Source organism: Pelobates fuscus, chromosome 3 (genome assembly GCF_036172605.1).
Source record: "Pelobates fuscus isolate aPelFus1 chromosome 3, aPelFus1.pri, whole genome shotgun sequence".
Lineage (NCBI taxonomy): Eukaryota > Metazoa > Chordata > Amphibia > Anura > Pelobatidae > Pelobates > Pelobates fuscus.
The window spans coordinates 388,328,975-388,351,200 of NC_086319.1; the positions used below are offsets into that span (position 1 = coordinate 388,328,975).

General features: G+C 44.9%; 1 protein-coding gene across 1 annotated transcript in view; it reads right to left on the reverse strand.

The window, feature by feature from the left end:
• The window catches only part of LOC134603562 (A.superbus venom factor 1-like), a 241,885-nt gene that overhangs the window by 180,875 nt on the left and 38,784 nt on the right, over window positions 1-22,226 (reverse strand). The window lies entirely within an intron of this gene.

Below are 22,226 nucleotides of genomic sequence, written 5' to 3' on the forward strand. Positions count from 1 at the left end.
CTCCCCCTCCTGGGGGTTGCATAACAAAACCGAAACTCCAATACATTTGTCCCCAGTTCCTGCCACTCATTCTCAGAGTTTCCCACCTCCGGGGATCATGGCTCTTTATCCCATGAGCCTCTGTACCTGGGAGTGCAGCGCAGGAAAGTTTCCCGCCTCTGTGACTCCCATCTACAGAAATCCCGCCAAACTGCCATTGTCCCCACCAATCTCAGGGACCCCCAGAATGATAACTGCCTCTGCTTGTGGGGTCAATGGGTGAAACCAGGCAAGGGACGTTTCTCCTTTCGGGACACGAATGATCCCCCAGGCCGCCATTCATCTATATGAACGGTGACCGCCGAGGAAAGCACTCATTAATAACTTCCCTTGCGGTTTCACACTTATGTTGCAAGTTGCCAAAGTTCTAATTGATTAGTGTGAACACTCCAATGGGCACCGGAGAGGTCATCGTTCAGTAACCGAACAAGGTGGGAAGCAATCCATGAATGCTGCCCCTATATGGTGTTTGTCTAACGAACGGGCCACCACCCAGGGTCGGCACGCGCCGAGGCTTCCCTCTGCGGTTTGCGGTTTTCACACCTCATTAGCGAGGTGTGAACGTTCTAAATAAACATTCTATATGAGGCAAACAGAACCCGTTCGTCTGGGCTCTCCCGAACAGGGAGTAGGTAGAGCACAGGAATACAATACAATACGATACGGGGGAAGACACGGGGAATACATACAGCAATTCACGAACAGGTCCCGCCACACCTACAATGTAATCATTGCAGTTTTTCAAACGGCAATGATTTACATTACAGGACTAAACGGGACTAGAACACTGGACTCAGACCATTTGGAATTGATGGTGTGAAGTTAAAAGATGCAGATAGTTACAAAAGAGAGTATTCAGGACTTTCATATTATAAATTGAGAATGTGGAAGGAGATATTTAGAAAGGTTTTCAAAGAGAACCGATACTTAAAAGAATTCAGCATTAGCAGCGGAATTATGCTGTGATATATTAAATATTTTGAAATTTGGCTAGCTGAAATAATATTTAGTTTATTTTTGTTTATATGAATGTGAGTTAAAATGTTGTATTTGTAGATTTACAAGTTAGACAGCAATCCAGGTTAAAACATAAGTGAAAATACAACATTACTGGTAACAAATATTACCAAACTGTCAAATTTCAATGTGAAAAAAACCAAGCCTCAATAAGCAAACCAGTAACCAACCTCATGCTGATGAGTTGCATTAACAACGAAACAGCTGTCCATGAGTGGTTCACTGGTTTTGCATCTTTTCCTAAATTGTGTTCCAAGCAGTTGTATACTGCAAACACAGATTAAAAGGAATCCATGTTTAAAATGGAATGAGGCAAAAATGTGATTCTGCGTTAAACGAATTTGCATATGCCCACCCAGAATCCTTTGCGGTTGCAACATCACTGCAGATTTAGGATTTCTGTGGGAAAAGCAAGTCTTATGGCATGATTGGTGTGCAGATTTTTGTTTAACATTGTATTAACTATATATATACATTTAATTTATTTTAAACATGTTTAATTATTTTCTTATACTTCCCACTAGCAGGGGACTGTCTGACAGTCCTGGCAGACCCACAGCCAGCAATAGGGGGCCATGTGATCGCATGGCCCACAAGGGGCCTGATTTGCCAGGAGAGGGCTGCCTGGGCTGTCAGGCAGTCCTCCGGAAGAGGATCGCTGCAGTGGTGAGTTAACCAGAGCTCCTGGGGGCTTAAAGGGACTCTCCAGGCAGCCCCGTTTTACTCACCTGGTCCCAGCGCCAAGAGCCTCGTGAAGCAACGCCCCCTATTTCGTCAAAATGACGAAATAGGTGGGCGCGAGCAGGGAGCAATCAGACGCTTCCATTTGGAAGCATCATTGCTCCCTTGTGCGCATGCGCGGCTTCGCCACACATGTGCACAGACTTCAGAGGGCGGCATTCATGCCGCCCTCTTAAGTCCTGAGCGCACTACCGCGTATCTTAATACGTCTGACGTGTACAGGGCCTTTTTAGGGCCCTTCATGATAGGAAGTCCCTCTGGTGGCCGTCTGAGTGACGGCCACTGGAGGTATTCCTATTAATCAATGTAAACACTGTATTTTCTCTGAAAATACAGTGTTTACATTAGATTGCCTGCAGGGAGCTATAGATCTCACCTGAACAAATACATTAAGCTGTAGTTGTTCAAGTGACTATAGTGTCCCTTTAAGCTGTTACATCATTCTATGCAAGGGCAAGGGAAGTAAATTAGGGATTTATATACTAATTAACTGAAAGAGCAAAATTAAATAAAAAAAATATATTTTTTAATCTTGATCTTCCTGCTGTTTAGTAGATAGCTCTCTAATTTGCTCTCCTTACATGGGATTGCAATAATTACTTTTATTTTTAATTTAGATTTTTCTGCATTTTTTGGATAGCCCCCTAAATTGGTACTTTGTGAATCTCTGACATCCACCTTCAATGATTCCCCTGTAAGGTATAATGAATGGGTGTCTGAAATTTGAAAGGCAACAAAATTACTGAAACATTTCTGTTTATCCAAATCAATATTTTCCTTATTTCAGATGAACTGCAATTAAAAACTTAGTAAAACCAAGCATTTTTTCCCAATATAGAACATTGCTGTCCCCCTTAATATAGTAGCTAAGCATTTAAATTTTTTTTTAAGTTAAATGAAAATAAATCAGTAGTAAAAGGTTTGAGTGCTATTCTAAAAAAATATAATTTTAATGCAAACAGAAGTGGCAATACATGTACTGTCTGCATTGCAAAATTAATTGAGTAATGGCTAGGACCTTGACAAGGGGCTTCAAAGTCCAATGAATTGTGCAAGTGTTTGTTATAAAGTCTATAGACATACAACGCCCCCTCACCATTAGCTTTTGGCATTCAAAGATTTGTTAAGCTATAAAGTACCAGAGATTGTCAACCCTATGCTGTTTTAAACTGCGATGCATAGACAATTAAAGGATCACTATAGTGTCAGGAAAACAAAGCGGTTTTCCTAACACTATAGTGCCCTGAGGGTGCCCCAACCTCAGGGTCCCCCTCCCGTGGCGCTGACGGGGTTAAAACCCCTTCAGCAGCTTACTTTAATCCAGCACCATCTCGCCGCTGGTGACCTCTCCTCCCCAGCCGACGTCAGCTCCCCCGTCCGACGTCAGCGGAGCCGAATGCGCATGCGCAGCAAGTGCCGCACGCACATTCAAAGTGTCCATAGGAAAGCATTTCTCAATGCTTTCCTATGGACGATCTGCGCGATGGAGGTGAAATGTGCCTCCAGCGTCGCAGATGCTCCTCTAGTTGCTGTCCGGAACTAATGACCGGAACTAATTTTTTACCCAGTCCAGCCCTGGTCATGCATTCATGAATACTTATGAAAATTAGCATGTCCAGGGACAAACTGGGTAAAAAATGAGTTTCTGGCCTTTTTGCATGACAGAGGCCCACTGAGAAAGGGGAGAGAGGGTGTTTTGTCTTGGTGGTCCAGTGGTGAGTGAACTCTAGCCTGTAGCTCCTCAGGCTAGAGTTCACTCTCACAAGATTGGAGCATTGTCATGGTAACCGTGGCAATGCTCTGACCTCTCGAGAGGAATAACTCGGTGGAACTGCAAGCTAGAGATCCCATGTCTCCTCTCTACCTTCACATGCCAACTGCTGCATATCATTGCCTATGGGCCGTTGAGGGAGATCTTCGATCACCTCACCGGCCTATTGTGGCACACAGAAGGGTCGGCGCATGAAGCTCCTATGGTCTCCTTTGATCTCCCATGCTGGCTTCAGCCCATGGCCATCACGGCCCACCGGAAATTTGCCCAGTTTGCCCGGTTGCCAGTCCGGGCCTGTGCAGGGCCAGACTGGCCTACTGGGATACCGGAAAATATCCCTGTAGGCCGCGGGCGCCCTGGGGCAGCTTTGACATGTGGCTGCACTCAAGCACAACCCACAAGGCAGGAAAATATTTTTTTTTGGTGTCCTCCATGGGGTTGCAGCTGTTGCTTCTGCGCCAGCCGCAGGATGAGAGCGGCATATGATGTCATATCCGGCGGCTGCTCGGCGGCCGCTCTATACTGCGCAGCATAGTGGCGGGCCGCCGGCATCCCTTCCCTTCAGCTGCGTACAAGATCTGCTTGTGCAAAAGTCAGAACACCATCACTGGACTTGTGGACTGAACTGAGCTGAGCTGCCCTGTGTCTGCATCTTGAAGTACAGGTAGTGTGGTGGAATCTCGGTAAAAATAAATTTAGTAGGCCGAGATTACCACGTGGCATGTGTACGTGCATATAGTGGTGTATCGGTTGGTTGGTTGCACGTGGCAAAGATACGATCAGTAGTGTACGGAACGTGTGCGAGAATACCGGATGTAGTATTCCCCTCCTCCATTGTGCTGGGCAAGCCATGCGGTCAAACAGGAACTTAGTTCTTGTTCGTTTGATTGGGTAAGAGAATGTGTGGGTGGAGCTACTTATAGGTGCAGTTACATGCTTATATAAGGAGCCTACACTATTGTCCGGGGCTCAGAACTTGTTGTATTTCGGTGACAATAGTCCCTCTGAATCCCGATCGGTGAACCGAATAAAGAATCTCTTCCTTCCTGAAGAAACCTCTGTCCATCTCTCTGTGCTTGGCTTCCGTCAGTTTCTCCGGTATCATTTGGTGCATTGGCCGGGAAGCTCATCGTTCAACGGTAGATGAGAAGCAGAGGCGTGAGACGGTCTATCTTTGCCCACGTTCTCTACGGCTGCACCCCTGAACTTCTGCGTGGACCTCCCTTCGTCTCGGCGCCACTGGTTTGTTGTCCAGGAGATCATCGGCCTCTACGTAGTAAGTGCTGGAGTGTCCCCGTCGATGAGTGTGAACTCAGGTTCAGGAACGAGGAGGTAAGACGACCGCTGTTTTAGACGGCGGACCCACTAGGGGTATTGGATACCAATTGTGCGGTAGGCCCATAAGGGGTTATTTGGAATCTGCCCCCTCCAGTGGAGGGAAGGAGCGAAGGCGCACCGCTCAATTAAACGCCCTTTAGTAAGCCCGTTTCATTTTGGTTTGGAGTCAGACGGGGTTCTGGTGTAAATAGCCCTAGCCGAACACCGGTGTCTTGTCTAGACTAGCGTTCTAGGGTGTATATTTTGTTTGCTAGGTCGGAGGGACCGGGAGACTAAGCGGCGCCTGTGTAAATTCGGTTCGCTAGATCTCAACCTATCTTGGCTAAGTGGGAAGGCGTGTAAATTTGGAACCCACTAGATTTTTGATAGAGTAAATAGACTAAAAGGGTGCTGTTGTAAATTCCGCCCTCTAGTTCGCTATATGTGGTGCTTGGGCAGTGTGGCTAACCAAAACGTATGTAGATAGTTTTAGGTAGTCCATCAAGGTACTGGCCAATAGATTAGTTGGGAATTGTATATGTGTTAAAGATTGTTGTAGTAGCGTGTATATCTTGCTAGATAGCGTGAGCTCTGCCGTCTAGCGAGAGTGTGAATAGTGTGTAATTGTATTATAGCGCACGGTACCATAACCATGTATAATTACTGACACTGTAAATAACTACTAATAACTGTCGTTTATGTTGTATGTTAACACCATAACCACTACTAATTGTACTGTGACTTTAAATTGTACTTTAACCTATGCTAACCGTACTGCAACTACTGTTTGTAAAGACGATGTTACTGGGGTATGTTATAGACGGGTAATTCAAATAAAGGGAATTATATAGTTTCGCCAAAGGGCACAGTATTAGTTACTTAGTGACTGGTGTAACAGCTGTGTGTGTACGGGAATTCCCTGAGTGTTTTGTTGTGTGCGTTTCACTTAGTAACTTTACCACGTGGTGCTGTTGCCGAGGGAACGGGTGTGACCGTTGGTAGAGTGTGTGTATAGTTTCTGTTGGAAACGACGCTCCATTGTTAAGTATGGGCGCGTCAGATTCAACGATTTTGGATCCCTTAGGATGTATGATAAAGAATTTTAAAAAGGGATATACAGTATGTGATTTTGGGGTAAAGATGTCTCCAGCACGCCTGATTACATTGTGTAGTAGGGAATGGCCTACTTTGGTTGCCGCATGGCCACCACGTGGCAGTTTGGATCCCAATCTGGTACAGTGTGTACACGTGGCTGTATCAGGTAGGCCTGAACTTTACGGCCAGGTTCCATATATTAATTGTTGGAGGCAGGCCATAAAAGACTCGCCAAAATGGATCCGAGTATGCCACGAGGAACAATGTCACCTCATGGTGGCCAGGACTCGCTTGTCCACTAAGGCCGTAATTACGCCCATTTTGGACACGCCCCCTGAGTCTGAGATCCCTATGCCCCCCCCTTACTCCTCCTCCACCGGAAGAGGAAGAGGAGGTGCTGCTGTAAACGCTCCTCCCCTTTCCCCGTTGTCCCCACCTACTTCCTCCTCTAGCTCAGAGCCCGCCCTCTTGTTTCGAACCCTCCCCTTCCGATACCTGCTTCCGTTAACTCCACATACCCAGATTTGGCACCATATCTAGCTTCCGGTCAGGCTCCCCCTAGCCCGGCCCGGAATATTTTACTCACCAATCTTCCCCATAGTAAAGCTTCCCCATCCCCTTGCCTTACTACCCCTCGACCGGAACCCCTAACTGACGCATCTCTACGAAGCCCCATATTAACCCGACAACTGACCGGTACTCTCCAACCCCGACATTATCAATTGACTCCTGGCCCGACACACATTAACGATGACGGCCAGATACAATACGCTGATCCAGTCTATGTTTATGTCCCTTTTACGACTACTGATCTCTTTAATTGGAAGACCCATAACGCCTCTTACACCGAAAAGCCTCAAGCCATGACGGATCTGTTTACTTCAATAGTCCAGACACATAATCCCACTTGGGCTGATTGCCAGCAACTATTAATGACATTGTTTAATAATGAGGAAAGGACTAGGATAAATCAAGCGGCAATTAAAGCGCTGGAAGAAGAGGCCCGTACACAAAATCAGGCCAACTCAGCAGCATGGGCCACAGCCCATTATCCAAACACCGATCCAAATTGGAATGTCAATGGCGCAGACTTGGTTCATTTAAAAGCTTATAGGGACGCTATTATTGCTGGCATGAAAGCTGGAGGAAAGAAGGCGATTAACATGTCTAAGACGGCTGAGGTATTGCAGAAATGTGATGAATCGCCCAGTGTCTTTTATGACCGATTATTGGAGGCATACCGCTTGTATACCCCCTTTAATCCGGAGGCCCCTGAGAATTCCCGGATGGTTAACTCTGCCTTTGTCAGCCAAGCCTACGGAGATATAAAGCGCAAGCTACAAAAGTTAGAAGGGTTCGTAGGGATGTCCATAACCCAACTAATGGAGGTAGCGAATAAAGTGTATATGAACAGGGAAACAGAGCCGTAGAAAGAGGAAGAGCGCAAGATGCGTAGAAAGGCAGATATGCTAGCGGTAGCGATCGCAGGCGTAGATAGAAGGGAAAAAGAGGTGTATAGGGGAGCAGATAAAGGCGATAGTAAGTGGAATAGGGAACCCCTGAGTAGGAATCAGTGCGCGTACTGTAGGGAAGAAGGGCATTGGAGAAGTGAGTGTCCACAAAGGGAACAGTATGAGAGAGACAGACCTAGGGCAGGATATGGTAATTATAGAGGCAGAGGAGGTCCTGGAGGGAATAATGGTAGCAATAGAGGAAGTGTTAGAGAAGACAGGTATTATCCAGCAGCGCAGAGATCCCGCGATAGAGAAGATAGGGACTTTGTAGGATTGGCTGACACGGTCATGGAGGACTATTGATACCAAACGGGCTCTATCCCCCTTGGCCGAGCGGAGCCTATGGTCGATGTATCAATAGAGGGAAAAAGGAGTGCGTTCATGATCGATACTGGTGCTGAACATTCGGTGGTGACTGACCTAGTTGCTCCACCATCTGGAAGAACTATCACTGTAATAGGAGCAACTGGAAGGAGTGCTGCTAGACCGGTTCTTAAAAGTCGACTCTGTACATTGGGAGGCCACGTAGTAAAACATCAATTCCTTTATATGCCTGAATGTCCAGTCCAACTGCTAGGACGTGATTTGTTGTCAAAATTACAAGCGCAGATAACGTTTCTACCAAATGGAACAACATCTTTAAAGTTCAATGGACCTTCAGGTATAATGACAATATCTGTACCAAAGGAAGAAGAGTGGCGACTTTATACAGCGTTGACTAGCCAAAACCCTAAGAGTGATGAATCCTTATTTAATATACCAGGAGTGTGGGCAGAGAACAACCCATCAGGACTTGCTCGCAATATCCCACCAATTCGAATCGAACTGAAACTTGGGGTCTATCCAGTGAGCTTAAGGCAATATCATATCCCACAAAAGGCCAAGAAGAATATACAATCATATTTGGATAAGTTCATAAGGTATGGTATCCTAAAATTCTGTACTTCCCCTTGGAACACCCCATTGCTGCCTGTTCAAAAGCCCGGTACAGATGAGTATCGCCCTGTGCAGGACTTGAGAGCAGTCAATGATGCGGTCGTAAGTATACACCCAGTTGTGCCCAATCCATATAACCTGCTTGCTTTAATTCCGGGCGGGGCTACCTATTTCACTGTCTTAGATCTTAAAGATGCCTTCTTTTGCCTTCGAGTTGCTGCGGAAAGCCAGTGTATCTTCGCATTCCAGTGGGAAAATGCTGTAATGGGCTCGAAACGCCACATGACTTGGACAAGACTGCCCCAAGAGTTTAAAAATTCACCCACCTTATTTGGATCAGCTTTAAGTCAAGACTTACTGGATTTCAAGACCATCCCAGGAGAGTGTGTACTATTGCAATATGTAGATGATTTGTTGATAGCGGCAGTTACAAGATAAATATGTCAGCAAGCAACACATGATCTACTACACATTCTCTGGAAGGCAGGATACAAGGTGTCCAGGAAGAAAGCTCAGTTGTGTCAGCCAACTGTCAAGTATCTGGGATTCCATATCTCTGAAGGTCAAAGAATAATGGGTCCAGAAAGAAAAGAAGCTGTATGCCAAATACCAATACCCAAGAATGGAAGACATGTGCGGGAATTCTTGGGGGCAGCAGGCTTCTGTAGGATATGGATTCCCAGTTATGCGATATTGGCGAAACCTCTTTATGCAGCTTTAAAAGGTACAGAACACGAACCCTTCCTGTGGACACCTGAACAGCAAATGGCATTTGAAGATGTGAAGAAGGCTTTGATGAGTGCCCCAGCATTAGGTCTACCTGATCATACACGTCCATTCTACTTATATATACACGAGCAAAGAAGAATGGCTGTGGGAGTATTGACACAGTACTTGGGATCATGGCAAAGACCTGTTGCATATATGTCAAAACAACTGGATGCAGTGGCCAGTGGTCTTCCACCTTGTCTAAGAGCCGTAGCTGCTGCCGCCCTGCTGGTAGCTGAAGCCGATAAACTCACTCTGGGTCAAGAACTCTATGTGTGAGTCCCGCACGCAGTACAGACGTTGCTAGACTATAAAGGCAATCATTGGTTTAGTAACAGCCGCATGACTAAGTATCAAGCTATGTTTTGTGAAAACCCAAGAGTGCATCTAGAGACTGTTAACACCTTAAATCCAGCTACCCTTTTGCCACAACCTACTGAAAGTCAACACGATTGCCTGGAGGTGATGGATGAAGTATTTTCAAGTAGACCAGATCTTTGTGATTTTCCCATCCAGAACCCTGATGTCCAGTACTATACGGACGGCAGTAGTTATGTGAAAGAAGGGATTCGCTATGCAGGATATGCAGTAACAACCATAGACAAGGTGATAGAAGCTCGGCCATTGTCAAAAGGAACATCGGCACATAAGGCTGAACTAATTGCACTAAAACGAGCGTTACAATTGGCTGAAGGTTTAAGAGTGAACATCTACACGGACTCCAAGTATGCGTTTTTAACCACTCATGCCCACGGAGCTTTGTATAAAGAAAGAGGACTATTGAATTTCGAGGGTAAAGAAATTAAGTACGCAGCTGAAATATTACAACTACTGGAAGCCGTGTGGGAACCGAAAGAAGTTGGTATTATACATTGTCGGGCGCATCTGAAAGGAGATGGTGATGTAACCAAAGGAAATCGGATGGCAGATAATGCAGCTAAGCGTGCCGCTGAATCAGGAAGACAGGAATATGTGGAACATATAGCTGCTCTTATACCGACTCCACTGACTCAATGGACTCCAGTTTATACAGCTCAAGAAGAAGAGTGGTTAAAGACTGAAGCTGGGAAGTACCTGGAGAACAAATGGTATCAGTTAGAAGATGGAAGAATAGTTGTTCCAGCATCACTAGCTGTAGAAATTGTCCAGAACTATCACAACGGCACACATTCTGGAAGAGATAGTATGGAAGAATCTCTCAGAAAACATTTCTACATACCAAGATTGTCCAACTTGACTCAAGCCATTCTACGAAGATGTGTAATATGTGCTAAGAACAACGCAAGGCAAGGACCAGTGAAACCACCGGGAGTCCAGTATATGGGGGGACTCCCTATGTCCGATCTTCAAATAGACTATACAGTAATGCCTAAATCCGGTGGACATCGCTACCTACTAGTAGTTGTGTGTACCGATTCAGGCTGGGTAGAAGCATGTCCTACTCGTACAGAGAAAGCAGGAGAAGTTGTACGATTCCTGTTACGAGAAATAATACCCCGATATGGACTACCATGTTCTATAGGATCGGATAATGGTCCAGCCTTTGTTCATCGGTGCCTACAACAACTGACTCATATGCTTGGTATTAAGTGGAAGCTTCATATGGCATATAGATCTCAGAGCTCTGGTAAAGTAGAAAGAATGAATAGAACTATTAAGAACCAGTTGGCAAAGATGTGTCAAGAGACTCAGCTTAAGTGGAATGTTCTTTTGCCTATAGCTCTGTTACGTATTCGTAGTACACCTACCAGAAGGATGGGTCTCTCACCTTTTGAAATCATGTATGGGCGTCTACCTCCCGTACTTGGTAACTTAAGGGGGGATTTGAGTCAGTTGGGAGAAGGAATTACCCGGCAGCAGGTTGTAGAGTTGGGTAAAACTATGGAGGAGGTACAGAAATGGGTACAAGATAGATTACCTGTGAATATTTATCCCCCTGTTCATAGCTATCATCCAGGAGATCAAGTGTGGATTAAAGAGTGGAACAGTATACCGTTAGGGCCTAAGTGGAGGGGTCCTTATGTTGTTCTTTTGTCTACCCCTACAGCAATAAAGGTGGCTGAAGTTCATCACTCCAGGGTTAAACCAGCAGCAGTAGATTCTTGGCAAGCTACACCAGATCCAGAGAATGCCTGCAAGATCCGGTTAAAGCGCACGACTCAGTCGGAGTGACGAGGAGATATTGGGATTACAAGTGTGTTTAAAGAGATCAGTAAGTGAGTGTTTTGAGGGCCATAATAAAGCCTGACCACTTACCCACGTGTCATAGCCAGGGTGTCTCGAAGGGACCTCTGTGAAGGGAAGAGCAGAACTCCATTCCTTGCAGCCCTTACATCCTGGAAGCTGAGGTGCCATCGCACGGACGAAGACTGAGGATGAAGTCGTCGAAAGAAGTGTTTTTGATAATGTGTATTTTTGTGTTTTTGAATATTCAGGAAGGTAGAGGTACCGACACACCTAGCTGTGAGGTTTGCATTAAGACTACTATAACAGGTAATCATATTTCCCAGACCCTAATTTGGCATTCACAATATGAGTGTAAAGGATGAGTGTGTCTAGGTGTAGATACTTAGGTATAGAATATAGTGTATGCCATTTAGGAGTAGGAGACCCTAAGTGCTTCAATCCAGAGTATCAACCCCGTACAATTTGGTTGACCCTCCGGAATGGAGGTCCACAGGGGACCCTAATAAATAAAACAGTATTAGAAACCGTACATTCTTCGGGTGCTCTGCTATTTGATGCATGTAAAGCGATATCAAGTGGTAGAAAGCCGTGGAATGTATGTGGGGATCTTAAATGGGAGAGAACGTATGGGTCTAACGATAAGTATATTTGTCCCAGTAGTAAAAATAAGTACATAAGTCCAAAATGCCCAGATAGGGATTATAATTATTGCCCATATTGGTCTTGTGTGGGGTGGGCAACTTGGGGACAGACAATAGATAAGGATATGATTGTTACTAAGTTGCCTACCAAACCGTATTGTAAGTCTATGGAGTGTAACCCAGTCCATATACTTATTAATAATCCTGAACAATTTTTGGATAGGTTTGGTAACTTATTTGGGTTCCAGATATATGGGACGGGTTTAGATCCTGGGACAATATTATTTATAGGGATAGAGACCGATACCGTAGCATCCCAAACTCATCAGGTTTTCCATTCTTTTTATGAATAGATGAGTGTAGAAAATAAGATCCCTCATAATGCTAAAAACCTGTTTATAGATTTAGCTGAAAGTATTGCTGGTAGTCTTAATGTGACCAACTGCTATGTATGTGGAGGTACTAACATGGGAGACCAATGGCCCTGGGAAGCAAAGGAGGTAATGTCCGGTTCTGAGACAATTGAACAAATAATATCTTCTCAAGCCTATTATCAAATGAGTGTTAGAGGTAAATCTGAGTGGCGATTAAAGACCTCCATCATAGGTTATGTTTGCATAGCAAGACAAGGAATAATGTTTAACACATCTGTAGGAGAACTAACTTGTCTAGGGCAAAAAGCTTATGATGATACTACAAAGAATACCACCTGGTGGTCGGCTTCAAATGTCTCAGAACCACCTAACCCGTTTGCAAGTTATGCCAATTTAAAGGATGTGTGGTTTGATCTATCTATCACATCTAGTTGGAAAGCCCCAGCAAATTTGTACTGGATCTGTGGTAAGAAGGCCTATTCGGAGTTACCACAGGACTGGGAAGGGGCGTGTGTTAGGTATGCTCAAACCATCCTTCTTCTTGTTGCCTATTGAAACAGGAGAGACTTTGGGAGTTAAAGTATATGATGTGAATCATAGGAAGAAAAGGGGACCCCTAGAGATAGGTACCTGGGAAGATAATGAATGGCCTCCCCAGCGTATCATAGATTATTATGGGCCAGCCACTTGGGCAGAAGATGGTACTTTCGGATATAGAACCCCAATATATATGCTCAACCGCATTATAAGGTTACAGGCGGTGGTTGAGATAATTACCAATGAGACATCACAAGCGCTCAATCTCCTAGCGAAGCATAATACTAGGATGAGGACAGCCGTTTACCAAAATAGATTAGCTTTGGATTATCTACTGGCAGTAGAGGGAGGTGTATGTGGGAAGTTTAACCTAAGCAATTGCTGTCTTCAAATAGATGATGAAGGGCAAGCAATAGCTGAGCTTACTAGCCATATGGTTAAACTAGCGCATGTGCCTACTCAGGTATGGAAAGGGTATAATCCAAGTAGTTGGTTTGGTAATTGGTATGAGCAGTTTGGAGGACTTAAGGCATTGGTAGGTGGAGTCATGCTAATCTTAATGCTGTGTCTTCTCCTACCATGTCTTGTTCCTTTGGTAGTTAGGTCTGTGCAGGGCGTTATAGAAAATATCGCAGAAAGAAAGGCTGCTGCACAGATAATGGCCATATATAGATATGAGGCATATACTGGTGTATCGGTCGGTTGGTTGCACGTGGCAAAGATACGATCAGTAGTGTACGGAACATGTGCGAGAATACCGGATGTAGTATTCCCCTCCTCCATTGTGCTGGGCAAGCCATGCGGTCAAACAGGAAGTTAGTTCTTGTTCGTTTGATTGGGTAAGAGAATGTGTGGATGGAGCTACTTATGGGTGGAGTTACATGCTTATATAAGGAGCCTACACTATTGTCCGGGGCTCAGAACTTGTTGTATTTTGGTGACATTAGTCCCTCTGAGTCCCGATCGGTGAACCGAATAAAGAATCTCTTCCTTCCTGAAGAAACCTGTGTCCATCTCTCTGTGCTTGGCTTCCGTCAGTTTCTCCGTTATCAGTAGGAGTAAAGGGGCTTAGGGGACCTATTGTTTATGACATTTGGGGGTTGCATTAGTGGGGAGGGGGGTCAGCAGTGTATTTGATTAGGGGGAGGATGCCAGCAGTTTATTAGATTAGGGGGATGTTGCCAGCAATGTATTAGATAGGGTGTCAGCAGTGTATTAGATTAGAGGGGGGGAAGGGTTGGTCATCAGTGTATTAGATTAGAGGGGGAGGTTGGTCATCAGTGTATTAGATTAGGGGAGGGGATCAGCAGTGTTTTAGATAGGGGAGGGGATCAGCAGTGTATTAGATTAGGGGAAGAGGGGGCAGCAGTGCATTAGATAGAGGGAGAGGGTTAGCAGTGTATTATATAGTGGGAATAGGGGGTCAGCAATGTATTAGATAGTTGGATAGGGGGTCACCAGTGTATTAGATAGTGGGGATAGGGGGTCAGCAGTGTATTATATAGTGGGAATAGGGGGTCAGCAATGTATTAGATAGTTGGATAGGGGGTCACCAGTGTATTAGATAGTGGGGATAGGGGGTCAGCAGTGTATTAGATAGTGGGATAGGGGGTCAGCAGTGTATTAGATAGTGGGGATGGGGGTCAGCAGTGTATTAGATAGTGGGGATAGGGGGTCAGCAGTGTATTAGATAGTGGGGAGGGGGGGCCACAGTGTATTAGATAGTGGGATAGGGGGTCCGCAGTGTATTAGATAGTGGGGATAGGGGGTCAGCAGTGTATTAGATAGTGGAGATAGGGGGTCAGCAGTGTATTAGATAGTGGGGATAGGGGGTCAGCCTGTATTAGATAGTATGGAGGGGGTCAGCAGTGTATTAGATAATGGGGATAGGGGGTCAGCAGTGTATTAGATAGTGGGGATAGAGGGTCAGCAGTGTATTAGATAATGGGGATAGGGGGTCAGCAGTGTATTAGATAATGGGGAGGGGGTCAGCAGTGTATTAGATAGTGGGGAGGGGGGTCAGCAGTGTATTAGATAGGGGATAGGGGGTCAGCAGTGTATTAGATAGTGGGGATAGGGGGTCAGCAGTGTATTAGATAATGGGGAGGGGGTCAGCAGTGTATTAGATAGTGGGAAGGGGGGTCCACAGTGTAATAGATAGTGGGGATAGGGGGTCATCAGTGTATTAGATAGTGGGAAGGGGGGCCCACAGTGTATTAGATAGGAGGAGTGTGGTCAGCAGTGTATTAGATAGGGGGAATAGGGGGTCAGCAGTTAGATAGGGGGGATAGGGGGTCAGCAGTGTATTAGATAATGGAGAGTGTGGTCAGCAGTGTATTAGATAGGGGGGGTAGGGGGTCAGCAGTGTATTAGATAGGGGGAATAGGGGGTCAGCAGTGTATTAGATGGGGGGTAGGTGGTCAGCAGTGTATTAGATAGTGGGGATAGGGGGTCAGCAGTGTATTAGGCGCAGTGACTTATGGGGCTGGCATAGATTTTTTTCCAGGGCTGCTTTGTATCCCCAGTCTGGCCCTGCATAGGGGCAGATAGGGCAGCACCCACTCCCAATTCACTGAACTGGAGATATAAAAGTCAAGGGGGAGGCAGCAACCCACTATTTTTAAATGTCACCAGCTGTCACTGAAAGATAAACAGGTGTCAATGGGGCTACACAAATTAATGTTGATCCTTAAGCATGCATAGATTGCTGTGAATGACTCTTGATGCTATTCAGGTCATACTGGTGGATGTTATATACATATCTTATCTGCAGTGTACGAAGGGCCATCCACACAGAGATTGTCTGGCTTCATAAACAAAATTTGTTGTCTCTCCAGTCTTTAACCCCTTAACGACGACTGACGGATCTGGTCCATCACAGAGGAGAGACCCTTAACGACAAGTGACGGACCAGATCCATCACGGGGCAAAATTAACCCTAGATCGGCGCGATCGCGGCAATCGCGGGGTTAATGGTGCTCCAGTCTGCCTCTGTATTAGAGGCAGACCGGGAGCACCCGATCGGGCTGCCCCAGCACCGGTGCTCGCTCTGACAGGCTGTCAGAGCGAGCACATGTGCTCAGTATACTTACCTTCCGCCTCCCTGCACTTCCAGGTTCTGTGTGAAGTGCAGGGAGACGTATCAGTTCTGATCCTGCCCCCTGTGTAAAAAAAATAAAGTTTTAATAAAATCCCACCCCCTTTACCCATGTTAATAAAAAAAATTAACCCCATCCCTCCCAATTGATCACTGACTACAGTGATCAATTGGCAGGGATTACATTTTACTGTCATCTGATATTTTTTTTAACCCCTGAGGGTTAATTCATTTTTTTTAACCCTCAGGGGTTAAATTTATTTGATTAATTAATTTAAATATTAATATTAATATTAAAATGATATATTTATCTGGGGTGGGTGGAAGTTAGTGGGGAATTGGGGGATTTGATGGTAGGCTAACTAGGGGTTAACGTTAAAAAAGTTTTAAAATTAACTTTAAAAAGTTAAAAATTAAGTATAAAAAAAGTTTTAACCCCTTCAGGACCGCTGACGGTTCAGGACCGTCAGCGGTAAAACGTGCGTTTGGACCGCTGACGGTCCTGAACCGTCATAACGGTTTTGGGCTACTTACCTGATCGCCGTCGGTCCCACGGCGGCGATCAGCTCTCCTCCCGGTCCAGGGGGACTGCCTGTCTGCCCGGGCAGTCCCCCCTCGGCAGATCAGGACCCCACGGCCATGTGATCACTCGATCACATGACCGCAATAGGGGTCTTTGTATCTGCCTGCAGGGGGACTGTCTGTGCTGACAGGCAGTCTCCCTGCAAGTGTAAAATCATAAAATAAAGTAAAAAAAAAAAAACAATCAGTGTAAAAAAAATTATAATATGTGTATATATATATGATATATATACATGTATTATATCTATATATATAATATATGTATATATATCATATATATAATGTCACACTAAGTGTATTTTTATATTTATATATACGTATATTAATATAAAAATACACTTATATTTAAATTACACACGAATATATACAATATATATAATAACTATATATATGGTATATATATATTATTATAAAATACAAATAATATGTTAATAAAAATAAATAACAAAAAATAAAAATAATTTTTAATAATTAAAAAAAAATTATATATATATATTCAATTTTATTCTAACAGTATTTTGATATTGATATATATATATTTATATCAAAATACACTTAGAATGTAATGATATATATATCTATGTATAAATAAATAAATAAAAATAATACGAAATATACATATGTCCACATACAAAATTACATTAATAATTTCATAAATATACACGTAGACGCCAAATATATAAATATGTATATATATTAAAATTCTACGTGCATATTTATGTAATATTTTTACCTAATTAAGTAATTTTAATGATTGCAATTTGAGGGACCTGCCTGCCAACCCAGGCCAAAAGTCCAGATAATTTAATTTGCTAGCACTGTGCTTAACCCTGTAACTTTCTATGACACCCTAAATCCTGTACATGGGGGTACTGTTTTACTCGGGAGACTTCGCTGAACACAAATATTAGTGTTTCAAAACAGTAAAACATATCACAGCGATGATATTGTCAGTGAAAGTGAAGTTTTTTGCATTTTTCACACACAAACAGCTCTTTCACTGAGGATATTATTGCTGTGATATATTTTACTGTTCTGATACACTAATATTTGTGTTCAGCGAAGTCTCCTGAGTATAACAGTACCCCACATGTAGAGGTTTTATAGTGTTTGTGAAAGTTACAGGGTCAAATATAAGGCTTGATTTTACTTTTTTTTTTTTTATTGAAATTTGTCAGATTGGTTAGGTTGCCTTTGACAGCGTATGGTAGCCAAGGAATGAGAATTAGCCCCATGATGGCATACCATTTACAAAAGAAGACAACCCAAGGTATTGCAAATGGGGTATGTTCAGCCTTTTTTAGTAGCCACTTAGTCACAAACACCGGCCAAAGTTAGCGGTTTTTGCATTTTTAACACACAAACAAATATAAATGCTAACTTTGGCCAGTGTTTGTGACTAGGTGGCTACTAAAAAAGACTGGACATACCCCATTTTAAATACCCTGGGTTGTCTACTTTAAAAAATATGTACATGTTAGGTGTGTTTCGGGGATTTATGACAGATAACGGTGTAACAATGTCACTATTGATACATTTAAAATATATATATATTGAAACAGCAATTTCCTACTTGTATTTATAGGCCTATAACTTGCAAAAAAAAGCAATAAAGCATGTAAACACTGGGTGTTTTTAAACTCGGGACAAAATTTTGAATCTATTTAGCAGTTTTTTTCATTAGCTTTTGTAGATAAGTAAAAGATTTTTCAAGTAAAAGTCCAAAAACATGTTTTTTTTTTTATTTTTCACCATATTTCATTATTTTTTTTAAATACAATATATGACATAATATAAATACTGGTATGTAAAGAAAGCCCTTCTTGTCGTGAAAAAAACAATATATAACTTGTATGGGAACCGTAAATGAGAGAGCGGAAAATTACAGCTAAACACAAACACCACAAAAGTGTTAAAACTGCTCTGGTCCTTAACGTACAAACATCGCAAAAACAGGCCGGTCCTGAAGGGGTTAATAACGTTTAAGTAAACAAAACAAAAATAATACCCCCCTTTACCCAGTCCAAATAAAAATTAACCCCTTCCCTGCCAGTCGATCACTGCCAACAGTGATCAAAATACAGATCACAGTTAGTGATGACGCGAACATAACATTTTCCGTTCGCGAACGGCGAACGCGAATTTCCGCAAATGTTCGCGAACGTGCGAACTGGGAGAACCGCCATAGACTTCAATAGGCAGGCGAATTTTAAACCCACAGGGACTCTTTCTGGCCACAATAGTGATGGAAAAGTTGTTTCAAGGGGACTAACACCTGGACTGTGGCATGCCGGAGGGGGATCCATGGCAAAACTCCCATGGAAAATTACATAGTTGATGCAGAGTCTGGTTTTAATCCATAAAGGGCATAAATCACCTAACATTCATAAATTGTTTGGAATAACGTGCTTTAAAACATCAGGTATGATGTTGTATCGATCAGGTAGTGTAGGGGTTACACCCGCTTCACAGTGACAGACCAAACTCCCCGTTTAACGCACCGCAAACAACCGCAAACAGTCCATTTGCACAACCGCAAACTCCCCATTTGCACAAGGTTGGATACCAAGCTAGCCATGTCCCGTTCCTTGTCCTCACTGATGATTTTTTGGTTTGGTTTTTGAAGCCACAGTGCAGCACCCGAGGCCAGAAAAATTAGGCATGTACACATGCCTGAAAAATTAGGTATTGTTGCAGCCGCTGCTGTAGCAGCGGCCAGAAAAATTTATGTTTGTTTCCCAGGCAGAAAGTGCCCTAAAACATTGCGGCTTGAACCCTAGTTGGTAAAAATAGAAAATAAATCCAGGCACTCCAAATGAATTCCAAGAAAAAGGCAATTTATTGGAACCAGCAGCTACAAAGCGACGTTTCAACCCCTAAGGGTCTTTATCAAGCTTGATAAAGACCCTTAGGGGTTGAAACGTCGCTTTGTAGCTGCTGGTTCCAATAAATTGCCTTTTTCTTGGAATTCATTTGGAGTGCCTGGATTTATTTTCTATTTTTACTATTACATTTGGTCCATTTTGGTACTGGGACATATCCAGTTAAGCACCCTGGATTCCTTGGCAAGGGGTGGAGTGCACTTCCATCAATTTTCTACATGAACCCTAGTTGGTGGCGGATAAGTCATGCAAGTCATCCGGCATTCAGAGCTAAAATACAGCAGCGTGTGGACCATTTTTAGCCCAAGGCAGCTCATCTCATCAGGCCTTTTTTAGTCGTATGTATGGCCCACTGTCAGTCCCTTCGGGATCCATCCCTCATTCATCTTAATAAAGGTGAGGTAATCTAGACTTTTTTGACCTAGGCAACTTCTCTTCTCAGTGACAATACCTCCTGCTGCACTGAAGGTCCTTTCTGACAGGACACTTGAAGCGGGGCAGGCCAGAAGTTCTATCGCAAATTGGGATAGCTCAGGCCACAGGTCAAGCTTGCACACCCAGTAGTCAAGGGGTTCATCGCTCCTCAGAGTGTCGATATCTGCAGTTAAGGCGAGGTAGTCTGTTACCTGTAGGTCGAGTCGTTCTCTGAGGGTGTACCCCGAAGGGCTGTGGCGATGCGTAGGACTTAAAAAGCTACGCATGTCCTCCATCAACAACACGTCTGTAAAGACTCCTGTCCTTGCCGGCGTGGTCGTGGGAGGAGGAGGATTACTTTCACCTCTTCCCCTATTAGATTCCCATTGTGCTGTGACATCACCATTATATGCTGTGTAAAGCATACTTTTTAATTTATTTTGGAACTGCTGCATCCTTTCCGACTTGCGGTAATTCGGTAACATTTCAGGCACTTTCTGCTTATACCGGGGGTCTAGTAGCATGGACACCCAGTACAGGTCGTTCTCCTTCAGCCTTTTTATACGAGGGTCCCTCAACAGGCAGGACAGCATGAAAGACCCCATTAGCACAAGGTTGGATGCCGAGCTACTCATGTCCCATTCCTCATCCTCAGTGATCTCACTGAAGGTATGTTCTTCCCCCCAGCCACGTACAACACCACGGGTACGAGATAGTTGACAACGAGCACCCTGGGATGCCTGTTGTGGTTGGTCTTCCTCCTCCTCAAAGCCACATTCCTCCTCTGACTCCTCTTCCTCACAATCCTCTTCCAGCGTTGCCGCAGGTCCAGCAAGCGATGCTGATAAGGCTGTTTCTGGTGGTGATGGTGACCACAACTCTTCCTCTTCCTCTTCACGCTCATCTACGGCCTGATCCAGCACTCTTTGCAGGGCACACTCCAGTAAGAAAACAAATGGTATGATGTCACTGATGGTGCCTTCGGTGCGACTGACTAGGTTTGTCACCTCCTCAAAAGGATGCATGAGCCTACAGGCATTGCGCATGAGCGTCCAGTAACATGGCAAACAAATTCCCAGCTCCGCAGAGGCTGTCCTAGCACCCTGGTCATACAAATAGTCGTTAACGGATTTTTCTTGTTGGAGCAGGCGGTCGAACATTAGGAGTGTTGAATTCCAACGTGTCGGGCTGTCGCAAATCAAGCGCTTCACTGGCATGTTGTTTCGCCGCTGGATATCTGAAAGGTGCGCCATGGCCGTGTAGGAACGCCTGAAATGGCCACACACCTTCCTGGCCTGCTTCAGGACGTCCTGTAAGCCTGGGTACTTATGCACAAAGCGTTGTACGATCAGATTACACACATGTGCCATGCACGGCACATGTGTCAACTTGCCCAAATTCAATGCCGCCAACAAATTTCTTCCGTTGTCACAAACCACTTTGCCGATCTCCAGTTGGTGCGGAGTCAGCCACTGATCCACCTGTGCATTCAGGGTGGACAGGAGTGCTGGTCCAGTGTGACTGTCTGATGGCCGGTTGCACACTCTAGGAGCTCCTGCCATGACTAGCAAAAAAGCACTGCTACTAAGTGATCCAAAAGCATCAGCGGCAAACGGAGCCCGGATACAAGCACAGAAAGTAATGAGCAATTGAATGATACAAGCCCGGCACCGGAGCGCCACCAAACACCCTGCGCAGGCCATGAGGACTACACCTGAGCGAAGCCCGGAGTCCGGGGAAGGCGGACGATCCCCTGGCGAGGGACAAACTCCCAAGCGACAGCACAATACAGCCCCACAACCCCCCCCTCTGGACCGGCGGGGGATATCCCGGTCCACACTGGGGACGACTACCCCTGCTCTCCCACCAGCCCTAACAACAACACCCTCGCCCACATGGGAACGTCAGGGCCCAGCCAAAATGGCGACACAGAAGCAGCGCAGAAAAAGGCACACGCTCACCAAACCACCCAAACACACACTGGAGCTCTTTGACAGACTCTGCACCTACTTCTGGAAGAAGCTTCAGGCCAGGAGACAACCCTACAGACTAGCGATGAAAGCGGTGGGGGCGTGAATCCGCCCATGATCCGGCATGGCCTGAGGTGGTGTTCTCCACGTGGCTCCAGCACAGCCTCCCGATGGGAACGAAACCGGGGAGCGGTACGGCGGAGGACGGCGCAGGGTGCTTCGGACAACAGCTCACATGCCCTCAAGCTCCAGAAAAGTGCCAGCTGATGTGCCCGACCCGTCGGCCGCTCAACGGCACCAGTGACAGCCTACCGCAAAGCGCAACAAAGCACCCCATCCGCGGG